Source organism: Solanum pennellii, chromosome 8, assembly GCF_001406875.1.
Source record: "Solanum pennellii chromosome 8, SPENNV200".
Taxonomy (NCBI): Eukaryota; Viridiplantae; Streptophyta; class Magnoliopsida; order Solanales; family Solanaceae; genus Solanum; species Solanum pennellii.
Window position 1 is genome coordinate 58,019,458 of NC_028644.1, and position 12,822 is coordinate 58,032,279.

The 12,822-nt window shown below is 34.4% G+C and overlaps 1 long non-coding RNA gene across 1 annotated transcript; it reads left to right on the forward strand.

Moving 5' to 3' along the window:
- Positions 1 to 1,128: 1,128 nt before the first annotated feature.
- LOC107027071 lies at positions 1,129 to 9,686 on the forward strand. The gene is made up of 3 exons (XR_001457706.2): positions 1,129 to 1,272; positions 3,242 to 3,371; positions 9,435 to 9,686. It is a non-coding gene; the product is annotated as an uncharacterized LOC107027071 (long non-coding RNA).
- Positions 9,687 to 12,822: the final 3,136 nt, after the last annotated feature.

The window sequence follows — 12,822 nt, forward strand, 5'->3', positions numbered from 1 at the left end:
ACTCAATTGGTGACTATGGAGGAGGAGAAGATTCAGTTATTTATTAGGCAACTTAATTTTGAGTTGCAAGTATTATCTGTTCATATGACTTCTGCAAGGAGGAGCTTTAATGAGGTAACTGACTATGTTAAGAAAGAGGAGAGGGTGAGGCAAGAAGGTCAGGATAAGACATTGGAAAAAAAGGTCAATAATTCAGGTAACTTACAAGGTTCTTATTCCATAGGTTCATGGACGCCAACGCAGCCAGCCAAGCCAATTCAGTCTGCCATGCCTGCTTCCACAGGTAATTACTTGGGAAGTCCACGTTATAATTATACAGGATAGCCAGGGAGTGGCACCTTCAATGGGCGGCATACCATCTTTTGATCGTACTTGCTACAATTTTGGAGAGCTTGGACATATGAGGAGAAATTGTCCCTACCCACGTGTATTTGAGTCTGCGTAGTAGCAATCCAGAGTAGTAGTACCCGCAGGAAATGGTAATAATGGTCGAGGGTGTTGACACCCAATTTTGACCCTCCCCAGTAAGAGTTAATTCATGATCTTCGTAATTTTCAAAAATTTAGAATAATTAGTTTTATAAAATTCAAATACTTTCCAAAGTAAATTTAAGTAATCTTAGTCGATTTTTATAATTTATAATTAATAAATATATTTTCATATAGTTTATAGATATAATTGGTATATTTCGTAAATATTTGAAATCATCTCAAAAAGATTTTAATTTTAGTAAGTATTTTATTAAATTAGTTTAGTTTAAATTATACTTATATTTTTGAATCACTAGTTTACAATTAAATTAATTATTTTATTTTTGTTAAGATTAAGAAGCTCATTCATTAATTATATTATATCATCCAATCTATGTTTTAGCCGAATTCATTAATAAAGTTTAATTTGGCTAAATCGATAATTCATTTGGCTATATGAAAGGACCAAATTTTTGGGCCCTTATAAAACATTTTTCAGCAGCCCATTCTTTTTCAAATTCCCTTACAATTTCCTAGGCCCAATTCTTTCCTCCAAATTTCCAACTGCACACCTTATCCCTTGAGAGAATTTTGAATTTGAATTTTGAATTCAAATTCATCCCAAAATCCATTCTGTTCCCCCCCCCCCCTAAGTCTACCCTAAAAATCTCCTATAAATACTTTTCTTTTCCATTCATTGGTGGGAGGGAGGGGGGTAATACTTCACTGTTAGAGAAAAATATTAGGGTGGTGGTGGAAGCCGGTTCAAGCTTCGTTCGTCCGGGACGCTGCTCCAAAGAAGGTAACCTCTCCTCCCCTTAAATTTGTTTTTTCCATTTCGGCTAAATTTATATATATGTAATGTGGATTTAATTCATTCTGTGGTTCGATTTGATGATTCCAATCTATAATATGCTCTTCATGATAAAAGATATGGTTGTGTATTGATTTGAAGTGGTAAAATAGTAGGCAGAATCTCGAAATGCTACTGGATATGGAATATGACCACTTGTTTTCTCCATTTCAAATCTCATGGTTATTGTACTCGCTCTAAGTTTGGTTTATGCATTTGTTGATCATCGAAATATTCCTCTGTCTCTTTATTAGTTTTCTTGTTTTGATTATGTGTTCTAAAGGTGTCAAAGAAATTATTATGTCGTTTATCTTCTTTGCATTTTTTGGGTATAAATTAGCATTTTTTGTCATCTTGTAGTGCAATTGTTTCTCTTTTCATATAGAACTCTCTCCTATGTTTTTCCTACAGCTGTTGCCACTTTGCTTTGTCTTTTGCTAGCATGTTCGTCTATATTTTATTTATTTATTTATTTTTTACAAAAAAAATACTTTTCCTTTAGAAGTGGATGTGTTGTTTAACTATGGTTCAAGCATTGAGTCAACTTATTGCAGCATGCCTAAAACGAGTTATTATTGCTTCTTTGGTTATGGGCTCTGCAAAGGACATCTAATCATGTTTCTTTTCTCGTCGCCCTCGATTAATTATTGCGTTGTACGCTAAGATATTTCCTTTCAATATTAGTTGAGTTTGGGTTGATTCATGAATTAGTTTTGATGTACCAATTGGGCATATCTTGAATTTCGACTATTGAGGAGCCACATTTTGAGCTTGAAGTAGCACATATATTTGTGTTCTCTTATTTCTCCATTTTGTTTATCGTGGTGCCACAATACTAATTTTTTTTTAATTCTTATTTATGTGAAATCTGTCCGAGTTTGCCATGAACTCCTCGCCTTGCATTTTCTTGTTGAGCCATGAAGGCTTAAACCATTATTCTCGAGTCATCCAGACCTCCTCAAAACTGATGAACAGGTTGAAAGCAGCAAATAGTTTGCTGGAAATTTAAATTGCAGGTCTCCAAAGGCTTAGAAAAAGGCTAATATACTGTTGTATACACTGATATACAGTATTAATATACAATATACAGGTCGAAAAAATTATACAGGTGCTTGAAATTTTATCTTGGGCAGCATAAATTCCGTATATATCCAAATATATATGAAAACGGATTGTATACAAGCCTTATACATCTGTATACATCAAAATGTATACCAGATTTTCAAGAGAGAAATGGGCCAAAATCCCATCCAAAATTGCTGCAAGATTTTGGGAATTAGGCCTAGAGGTCCAATTTTGCTTAATTTGGGCAAAGAGCCCAAGCTCAAATTTTCTCCCTTCTCCTCTTTATTTATTTTACTATTGTATTAACTTACATTTCATTTGTTAAATTTTGGTTTGACTTAATTAATTTCCCCAATGTTAGTCATTTCTCTTTTTATATTTAAATAAAAAGTATTTATTTTTATATTCTATATTTAGATTTGTTTTCACTATTAGACCCTTTTAAAGATTCCTTCTAAATTCATTTCCTTTTAAATTAGTCAATTAAAATAGAATAGTAATATTGGTAAATAAATATAAAAAAAAAATTGATTTTACTTTATTTAGTCAATATCTAAAAAATAGATTATTTTTAAAAGTCATTTTTAGTCAAATCGTCGGTCAATCGCAAGTTAGTGGACACTCTGAGGGTCTAATACCTTCTCGTAATGTACATTTGAATTTCGGACCCTTTTTCAACTAATTTTTATCTGTTTTAAATCTTTTGAGAAATAATTTTAAGTTTTCTTGGTTTTACTAAAAAATCAAGTGGCGACTCTGTAATTTAGAAAGTCTATTTCTCTTAAATCATAAGATTAATCGATTTTTCAAAACTTAGTCATTTTTTACTTTACTTATATATTTTCGTAAACAGAGGGCATCAATTAGGTGGGAGGGGAGGTAATCAATGAGGCTGTGGAGGTAGAATAAATGGTAATGCAGGCATGGAAGTGGTTCGTCAAGATGATAAGGTTCAATGTTATGCTTTGGCGGGCAAGAATGAGGTAGATGTGTCTGACGCAGTGATCTCATGTGTAATTCTTATTTGTGACCGGATGACTAATGTGTTATTTGAACAGGGTTCTACGTATTCATATATATCCGTGCAATTTGCCTCATAATTTTTTATGATTTATGATGTACTTGATGCCCCTATCCATGTTTCTACCCAGTTGGAGAGTAAGTCATAGTCACCATGTTTAACGTGCTTGTCTTGTTTTGTATATGGTTTTCAAACTTGGCTGATTTGGTGATTCTGGATTCGAATGACTTTGATATTGTCTTAGGCATGCCTTGGTTGTCCCCCTATTATGTTGTATTAAATTGTAATACTAAGTTTGTTACTCTCGAAATTTAGGCAAGGGAAAAGTTAGAGTGGGAAGGAGTGTAAAAGCCTAAGCAAACTAAGTTCATATCCTCCATTCGGGCTAGGAAACTAGTAGGGTAGGGTTGTTCAGCTTATTTGGCTCATATTTGGGATGTGAGGTTAAGACTCTATCTATTGAGTCTATTCTTGTGGTGTCAGAATTTAGAGAAGTGTTCCCTACCTATTAACTTAGTATGCCTCCAGATAGAGATATAGATTTCTGCATTGATTTGGAGTCTAGTACTCGTCCTATTTCTATCCCTCCATAGCGCATGACTCTAGCAGAATTAAGAGAGCTTAAGGTCAATCCAAGAGCTTCTTGATAAGGGATTTATTTGACCTGGTGCTTCCAATGGGTGCCTCAGTTTTGTTTGTTAATAAAAAGGATGGTAGTATGAGGATGCGTATAGATTACCAACAATTGAATAGGGTCACCATTCGAAATAAGTATACCTTATCTCAAATATATAGTCCTTTCTGAACAATTGCTAGGGGCATTTGTTTTCTCCAAGATTTCTGGCTACCATCAATTGAAAATTAGGCCTGTGGTTGTCCCCAAGATAACGTTTAGAACCCGCTATGGGCACTAAAAGTTTCTAGTTATCTCCTTTGGCTTGACCAATGTTCCTGCAACTTTTATGAGTTTAATGAATTGGGTGTTGAATCCATTTCTTGATTCTTTCGTCATAGTCATTATTGATGATATCTTGGTCTATTCTAAAAGTGAGGAAGAACATGTCGACCATCTTCATATTGTTCTGGGTAATCTTGGGAAACAAAGGTTGTATGCTAAATTTTCTAAGTGTGAATTTTGGTTGACTTCTGTTGCATTTTTGGGTCATGAAGTTTCAAAAGAAAAGGTAGTGGTAGATCCTCAAAAGATTGAGGCAGTTAAGAATTGGGTTCATCCTAGCTCTGTAACGAAAGTTAGGAGTTTTGTGGGGCTCACTAGCTACTATCATTGATTTCTGAAGAACTCTATTCTATTTGTACTTATTTGATAAAAAAAGAGATACTATTGTAATGGACTGAAAAATGTGAGAAAAGTCTTTAAAAGCTCGAGACTGTCTTTGACCACCGCACATATTCTAGCATTACCAGTGGGAAGGTAAAGATTTTATTGTTTATTTTGATGCTTCATATTCTTGTTTGGGTGTTGTGTTGATGCATGATAAGAATGTTATAATTTATGTCTCTCGTCAATTGAAGGTGCATGAGAGGAATTATCCAACACATGATTTGGAGTTGGCAGCGGTAGTATTTTCTCTTAAGATCTAGCAGCATTACCTCTATGGTTTCAAGTGTGAAGTGTTTAATGATCATCGTAGTTTGCAGCATGTGTTCACTCAAACGGAGTAAACTTAAGACAACGAAGGTGGATGGAGTTACTTAAAGATTATGATGTCACTATTCAATACCATCCGGGTAAGGCTAATGTTGTGATTGATGTTTTGAGTCGAAAAGCGGTAAGTATGGGTAGTTTAGCTTACTTGAGTGTATCCAAGCGACCTTCAGCTAAAGAAACTCAGACCTTGGAGTCTAAATTCATGCAATTGGGCATCTTATAAAAAATGTGGGGTATTAGATTGCATTAAGTTAAGGGTCATAATTCATCGATGAAATCAAGGCCATAAAATTTGAAGATGAAAATTTAGAGAAGCTTAGAAAGAAGAATGCGCTTGGTAAGGCGCAAGATACCACTCTTGATGCAGAAGGTGTATTTGGTTTCAAAGGAAGAATTTGTTTTATTTGAGTTGATGATTTGATTCAAAAGTTGTTAATAGAGTCCCATGATTCGCAATATTATGTTCATCCAGGTGTGACGAAGATGTATCAAATTTGAAGCAAATTTATTTGTGATCGGGCATGAAGAAGGAAATAGAGGAGTTTGTGGCTAAGTGTCAAAACTATCGATAAGTGAAATATGAACACCAAAGACCTGCAGATTTACTTCAAAGAATGCCAATTTCGGAATATAAGTGGGGAAAAATAGCCATGGATTTTGTGGTTGGCCTTCCCTAGACTTACGGAAAGTTTAATTGTATTTGTATAGTGGTTGGTAGATTGACTAGGTCAACCCATTTTATTTCGGTAATAATAAATTATAATGTTGAACAATTGGCTTAAGTTTATGTGAAAGAGGTGAGGTTGCATAGGGTTCCCTCTCTATCATCTTAGATCGTGGTACCCAGTTTACATCTATGTTTTGGAAGGAATTGCATGACGAATTGGGTATACAATTCACCTTTGGTACAACCTTCCATCCACCAATCGACGGACATAGAGGCCTATTCAAGTGTTAAAAATGTTTAGGGCATGTGTGATTGATTTTGGTGGGTATTGGAATAAGTTCCTATCTTTGTGTAAGTTCTCTTATAATAATAGTTATCACTTAAGCATAGATATGGAAACATTTGTGGGACTCTATGTGAGGGGATGTAGATCACCCATGGAATGGTTTGAGGCTTGAGATGTGGAACCTTTGGGTAGATTTAGTGAAGGATGTTCAAGATAAGGTGAAGTATTCAAGCTAAGCTTCTAGGAGCCCAGAGTAGACAAAAAAAAGTATGAGTAGACATGACGTTTCAAACCGATGAGGATGTTGTTCTTAAGGATCACTTATGAAATGGGTGATAAAATTTGGCAAGAAAGGCAAGCTAAGTCTGTGATACATTGGTCGCTTTGAAGTTCTTGAATGTGTAGAGCCTATGGTCTATAGGTTTGCCTTACATCCTGACCTATTGGGAGTTTATCTGGTGTTTAATGTATCAATGTTGATAGAGAGTATACCATTAAGTGAGACTCAATTGTGTTAGAGAAATACCCTAATATGAGCAGGATCCGATTGCAATTCTTGATCATGATGTGCGTAGGTTGAGGACCAAGGAGTTAAGTTTGTGAATGTTTAATGGAAGCATCGTCCAATTGAGGAAAATACATGGGAAACTGAGAAGGATATGCGAGATAAGTGTCCCTAATTCAGGTACTACTCCATTCTTTCATGAGCCTCTTTTTCCTAAGTTTATAACTTGGGGACAAGTGATGGTAAATTGGTATCTATTTCAACAACCGGGTTCCGTCTTAATAGAAAATCCAACGGAGAAAATTTTCGGGTCTGAAATCTTTTCATAGTATCTTGAAATTTCCCAACCTAGTCCAGATTTAGACGTAATTGGAATCGTTAAGGGCTAAGGATATCTGATTACAATCCGGTGATTTAATTATGATCTTGATTACATGAGGGTATAAATAACTCGTTAAGGAATCCGTACGACTTTATGGGATTGGAGCTTATTGTTTCATGCAACCCGCTTTGGCACTTGATTTGGTCTCTCTGGCGGGGATGTTGTAGCGGGTGAGGGCCGCTTTGGCTGTTCATACATGACTTAAAGTCGTAAATAATGTCCTAAACGACCTTATTCTGCACTTTTTGATTTTTGGAGCTAAGGAACGAACTCCAAGAGACTCTTGACAATTTTCCACCATTCTTGAGGCTAAAGGTTAGTTTTTCACTACCCGAATCCATTTTTTGATCCATAGAACGCAATAGAATGGGTGATTATCATTAGGGGAGGGTTGTGGATTGGAAAACATGGTGGAAAAACCCTAGTTTTGATACTTGGGATCATGGGTATGATGTAGGGTTGTAGAATTGTCAGTAATACGAGTAATTAGTGATTGTTTATTGATTCCCGTATTATATTGATTATTGTAGACCAAGAACAAGCGGAACGAATCTGAAAATGTAAGGATCAGGTTTCTTAAGTTTTCAAGTTTTGTTGAGGTTAGGTGATGATTGTGATTGTATGATTGCGTGATGTATGTTTGTTTTTGCTTCATTATGATACATGTATGTGAATGTTGCATAATTGATCACACTTGAAATAGGCAAATTACTATATGCCATGAATCACTTCTTGATTGTATGATTTGAGAATATACTTGTGATTGTGATTGTGGTGTGTTTAAGGGATCGATTGTCATGTTTAGGCATAGCTAACTAGGATCGTTTGCCATGTTTTGGTATAGCTAACTAGGATCGTTTGCCAAGTTTCGGTATAAATATGTGATTTGTTGCCACGTTCTGACATAATTACTGGATTGGGTACCATGTTCCAAAAGTCTGATTGTTTGGGTTTGGGTTCCATGAGAGGATCAACTACCTGATATATTTGTTATATTTGAGAATTGTGAAATGCTCTGTTGTTCGTAAATGATGATGATATTGTATTGATAACAAAATTTATTTGCCACGTTTTAGCTTAATCTAAAGATAACTTTCAATTAAATGATTTTACTACTATTAAAGAATTGAGAAAATTAGACTTAGGATTTTTTGCAATAACACAAATCTGAAGAAAAAAAAGTATTTTTTTAAACTAAAAAAAACTACATATCGGCCAACTCCGTTAATTAAGCACGACACTTATTTTCCTATTAATCCGTTGAAAATAAATTGAACTTCTTAGACTACTTCAACTCTTCCTTTATCTTTTAATTATAATGAAGTACATTTTTATAGCCAGTGATGCAACTAAGACTTTTGTCAAGGATATTTAAGATTTAATATATGTATTAACTAATATTATTTGACTGATGACAACCAAATTTTTTGATGAAATGTGTTTAACGACTAACCACCTTCGAGTCATTATGGCACTACATATTTATGATGAAACAATTGATGTAACTTCGTGATTTCTTCACTATGGAAAAGTCAATGAAGAAAGAATTGGGTCAGAAAACTTTTTGTTAGTAACTTTGAGTTCTTAGCCTAGTCCAGATTTGGATGAAATCTGAGTCATTAAGGTGTAGGAAAATCTAGTAATAAATGAGAGATCTAATTGTGTAGTTGATTACATGAGTGGATAGGTAATACGATAAGAAAAACGTACGACTTTACGAAATCAAATTTGGGCGAGTAGAACTCCCGAAAATGATCTTACCGTTAAGGGTAACATTTTATCTCCGTATCGACCGCTGTAGCGGGATCTTAGGCGCCATAGTAGGGCCATTACAGTGGGATGAGGCCATTGTAGCGGTCCAGACGCGACTTAATGTTGCTAATAATCCCCTAAATGACTTTATTTGACGCTTTTTTATTTTTAGAGCTAAGAAGGTGACGTAGACGAGTTCTTGACAGTTTTTCATTATTCTTGAGGCTAAATGTAAGATTTTAACTCTCTGAATCCATTTTTTGATCCGTCGAACGCATTTTCTTGGGTTATTATCAATGGTGAAGGGTTTTGATCTCGAAATTATGGTAGAAAAAGCCCTAATTTGGGTAGTAGGATCTTGGGTTTGGTATAGTGTTATTGAGTTTGTTTTAATCCAAATAATTAGATCTTTGATTGTTGATCCTTGCGTATATTAATTGTTGTAGACCTAGGAAAAGCGGAATGAATTCGAAAAGTAAAGATTCAACTTCCTTAGGGGACTCAAGCTTGGATTCGAGGTAGGTGATGGTTGTCATTTCATGTTGCTGTGATATGTATTTGTAATTGCTCCATTATAACACATGTATGTATGTGAATGTTGCATTATTAATTGTAAATAAGGATAATTGAATAATTGTATGCCATGAATCACCTCTTGTTTTATGATCTTAATGATGTACTTGTGTTTGTGATTGTGGTGTGTGATTGGGGATTGGATTGACACATTCCGGTAAGCTAACTTGGATCGTGTTGCCATATTTCAGCACAACTATTGGATCGCGTTGCCACTCTCCGGTGCAACTGTTGGATCAGGTTTCCACGTTCCAACACAATTATGGGATGGAATTACCACGTTCTGGCAAACTAACTGTTTGAGTTTGGGTTCCATGAGAGGACCATTGAATTGGTTATGTATCTAATTGTGATGATTACGTTCATATGTAATGATTATTGATATTGAAAGACTATTTATTTCTCTAAAATGATTTAGTTATATATTGTCGAGAATTATGAAACTGTTTGTTGATGTGTTTCACTCATTCGGATAGCCGCTTGATCCTACCAGTACATTGTGGTTGTGTACTGACTCTACACTTGCTCTTATTTTTGTTGAGTACATAACATCTTTGGGCGGCTATTGACAGACCTTGTTTAGAAGATCAGTGACCGTTTCAAATTCAAGGGTGAGATAGTTCTTCCGGGCTGCCTTGAATTCTCTTTTGTTTAAGTCCACTCTCTTCGGACTCAAACTATTCTTTAAGGTGTTGTTTAGTTTTGGGGTTGTACCCCTTGTTCTTATACTTGTCGTTAGTAGAGTTTTGGTACAATAACTCTCAAGTTCTAGGGATTGTATTTTAGCATTCTAGTTAGGTCATTTGTTTAGTTCCTTAATAAATAATTTAGTTATTAGTTCCTTTAAAATAATTTAGTTATTTAAAACTGCTTTTGTATCTTTAAATGTCAATTTTTTCATTAAGTTGCTTTTGTTGGGTTGTAGTGATGGTTCTCCCACCGGAGGGTTAAGTTTGGATGTCAATCACGATGGTTGAATCGTGAAAAATAAGTTATAAAAGGATTTCTTTCTTTTTAAGCTTCATATCTAATTGTCATCATATAAAATGAAACAACGAGAATAAATATATTAAGTACCATGAACATGAGTGAAGACACAAAGCAATAGCGTCTTCGTATAAAAGAAATTATAGATGAAATTAAATGTACTCATAACACTTAATGACAAATCTGTAGTGGTCTTACGTCCAAACTAATCTTCATTTATTTGTTACTGTTATTCCCCGTTACTTTTTTAAAAATGGCGAAAAACAATAAATCTCATTTGAAGACTATATATACATACCTCGTTGGCTAAATTCCTCTTTCTTGAACTCTTGTTGCAATTGTATTTCAACAATACTAAAAAAAACTCTCTTTAATTTTCTGAAAATTTTGCAATGGCGATTTTTTCAAAGCAGGAAGTTTCAGCTTGTTTAAACAAGTTCGGTATAAAAAATGTTGTATTAGAAAAGGAGGATTATTGTGTTTATTTGTGGAAGAAAAATACCTATGATAGACTTAACTTACATTTAGCTAAGGGATTTTGTTCATTACCCTTTATGCAACGTACAACTTCAACCCAAAAATATTTGTGTAAAAATGAGTTTGTTCAATACTTAGACAAGTATGTGGAGCATTTCAGTATTAAACCAAAATTTCAAACATGTGTTAGAATTGGTATTTTTCAATTATGAGGAGAATAAATGGAACGTCAAATCAAGAGATTTGTCTAGTGGAGATCTGGAAATATATGCTTGTAACTACTTGATTTTTGCTAAGGGAGAAAATAATGGAGGTTATATTCCAAAGGTGGGAGGAATTGAAAATTTCGAAGGCGAAATAATTCATTCAGGTGACTATAAAACCGGGCAAAAATATGAAGGAAAAAACGTATTGATTGTTGGATCAGGAAACTCTGGAACGGAAATAGCGTTTGATCTTTCAAATTATGGAAGTCACGCATCAATTGTTGTTAGAAGCTCACTAAGTCTCCCTATATGTCTCTATATTACTTCTTTGTTTTTTTTATTTGTATGCATGTAGGTTTGTATTTGTTGATTCTTTTTAATCGATATTGGTGGTGTTTGGTCAGTTTAGTCTCGATCTTTTAAATTTTTTCTTTTGGCTTCTTAGTAGCACATGTTATGTTGTAACTCTATTCATAGAGAGAATGAGTGTGAGTTTTCATCTAGTATTTTATACCGTGAGAAAAAGAAGGGTATGTTTTGAAGAGGTGACGAGTTGTCTAGTATAAACAACCATACATATATATTTAATTTGTTTAAACAACTTTTGTTTTCTTTTGAGGAACTGCATTTGAAGAAAAAGAACTAGGGTTCCTTTTCTCTTATAAGTAGAACAGTTTGTCTGTTGTTCATCTTGTATTCCTAACTTACTTAAACAAAACTTTGAAGAGCTTTGTAAGACAACAAAGTTTAAGAACATTTTCACAACTAGAAAATTAAAACTAGTAGCAAAACTAGAATCAGAAACAGATTAGAATAAATATACGAAATATTTTTCTTACGAAGAATTGTTGTTAATATACGTCTAAAGAATCTTACTGATTCCAACAAACATTGCAGAAACACAAAGTTACCAAAGTCTAATGAACCAGTGAATAACAAAATAATAGAAATTAATTCACAAAGCTAAAATTTGTTACACATACTAGAATTTGGAAAAAACAGAAAGAAGACCAAGCCCACTGAATGCACAGTGTCCCCTTAAGGAAATTATTCCCCTTTAGTATCCGAGGTTTGATTTGGAATATGTCCTCCCAGGGTAGAATGATGTCAATCACCAGTATATATCCCAAAACGCTGGTGTCAGTGAGTCACTCAATGACAGTAAAGTATACTTAGAATACTAGATTTAGAAGTAGAAGAAGTCCATAAATTCTATTTTTAAAATGAGAGGAAATCTCTCAACTTATAGAAAATAAAGGATAGTGTGAAAATGTTCTTATTGTGCCTTACCAGAAAGGTCACAATCTTTTGGAAGGTCGTCACTTTTCATAAAGGTCACAACTTTCCATAAAAGTCACAACTTTTCATAAAAGTCGCAACATTTCATAAATGTCCCAACTTTTCATAAAAGTCGTAACTCTTCATTTTTCATTCACACCTTTTAAAACCCAACAATCCCCCGCATGTGTACTTTACAAGCAAGAATTAATTGTATCTGGATAAGTAGGTTTCTCTTGGACTTTTTGAAGTGAACATATGTCGGATATACTCGGTCAATCGGTAGATGCGATATCTTTGAACCATCGAGCTTTGGTGTATACCTAGACAACCATATGCCACACAATTAACCCTTTACCGTTTATGGTTCTTACAGTTGTGTTCGCCATGAACACCTCCTAGTTTCGTGAGTGTATAGAGAGATGGGATTTTGACAATCATCTTCTTTGAAGGGGCTTACACTTCACACTCACATGGGTGATTCCTAACCGTGTTATCGCGTAGATACACTATTTGGTCAACTCTGCCAAACTTAGTAAATCATTGAAACCATTAAGCTTTATTGACTCATTAACAAGCCTTAATGTTGTATCTTTGTCCCTGAGCATTGTCTTCATCATGTGAATGGATT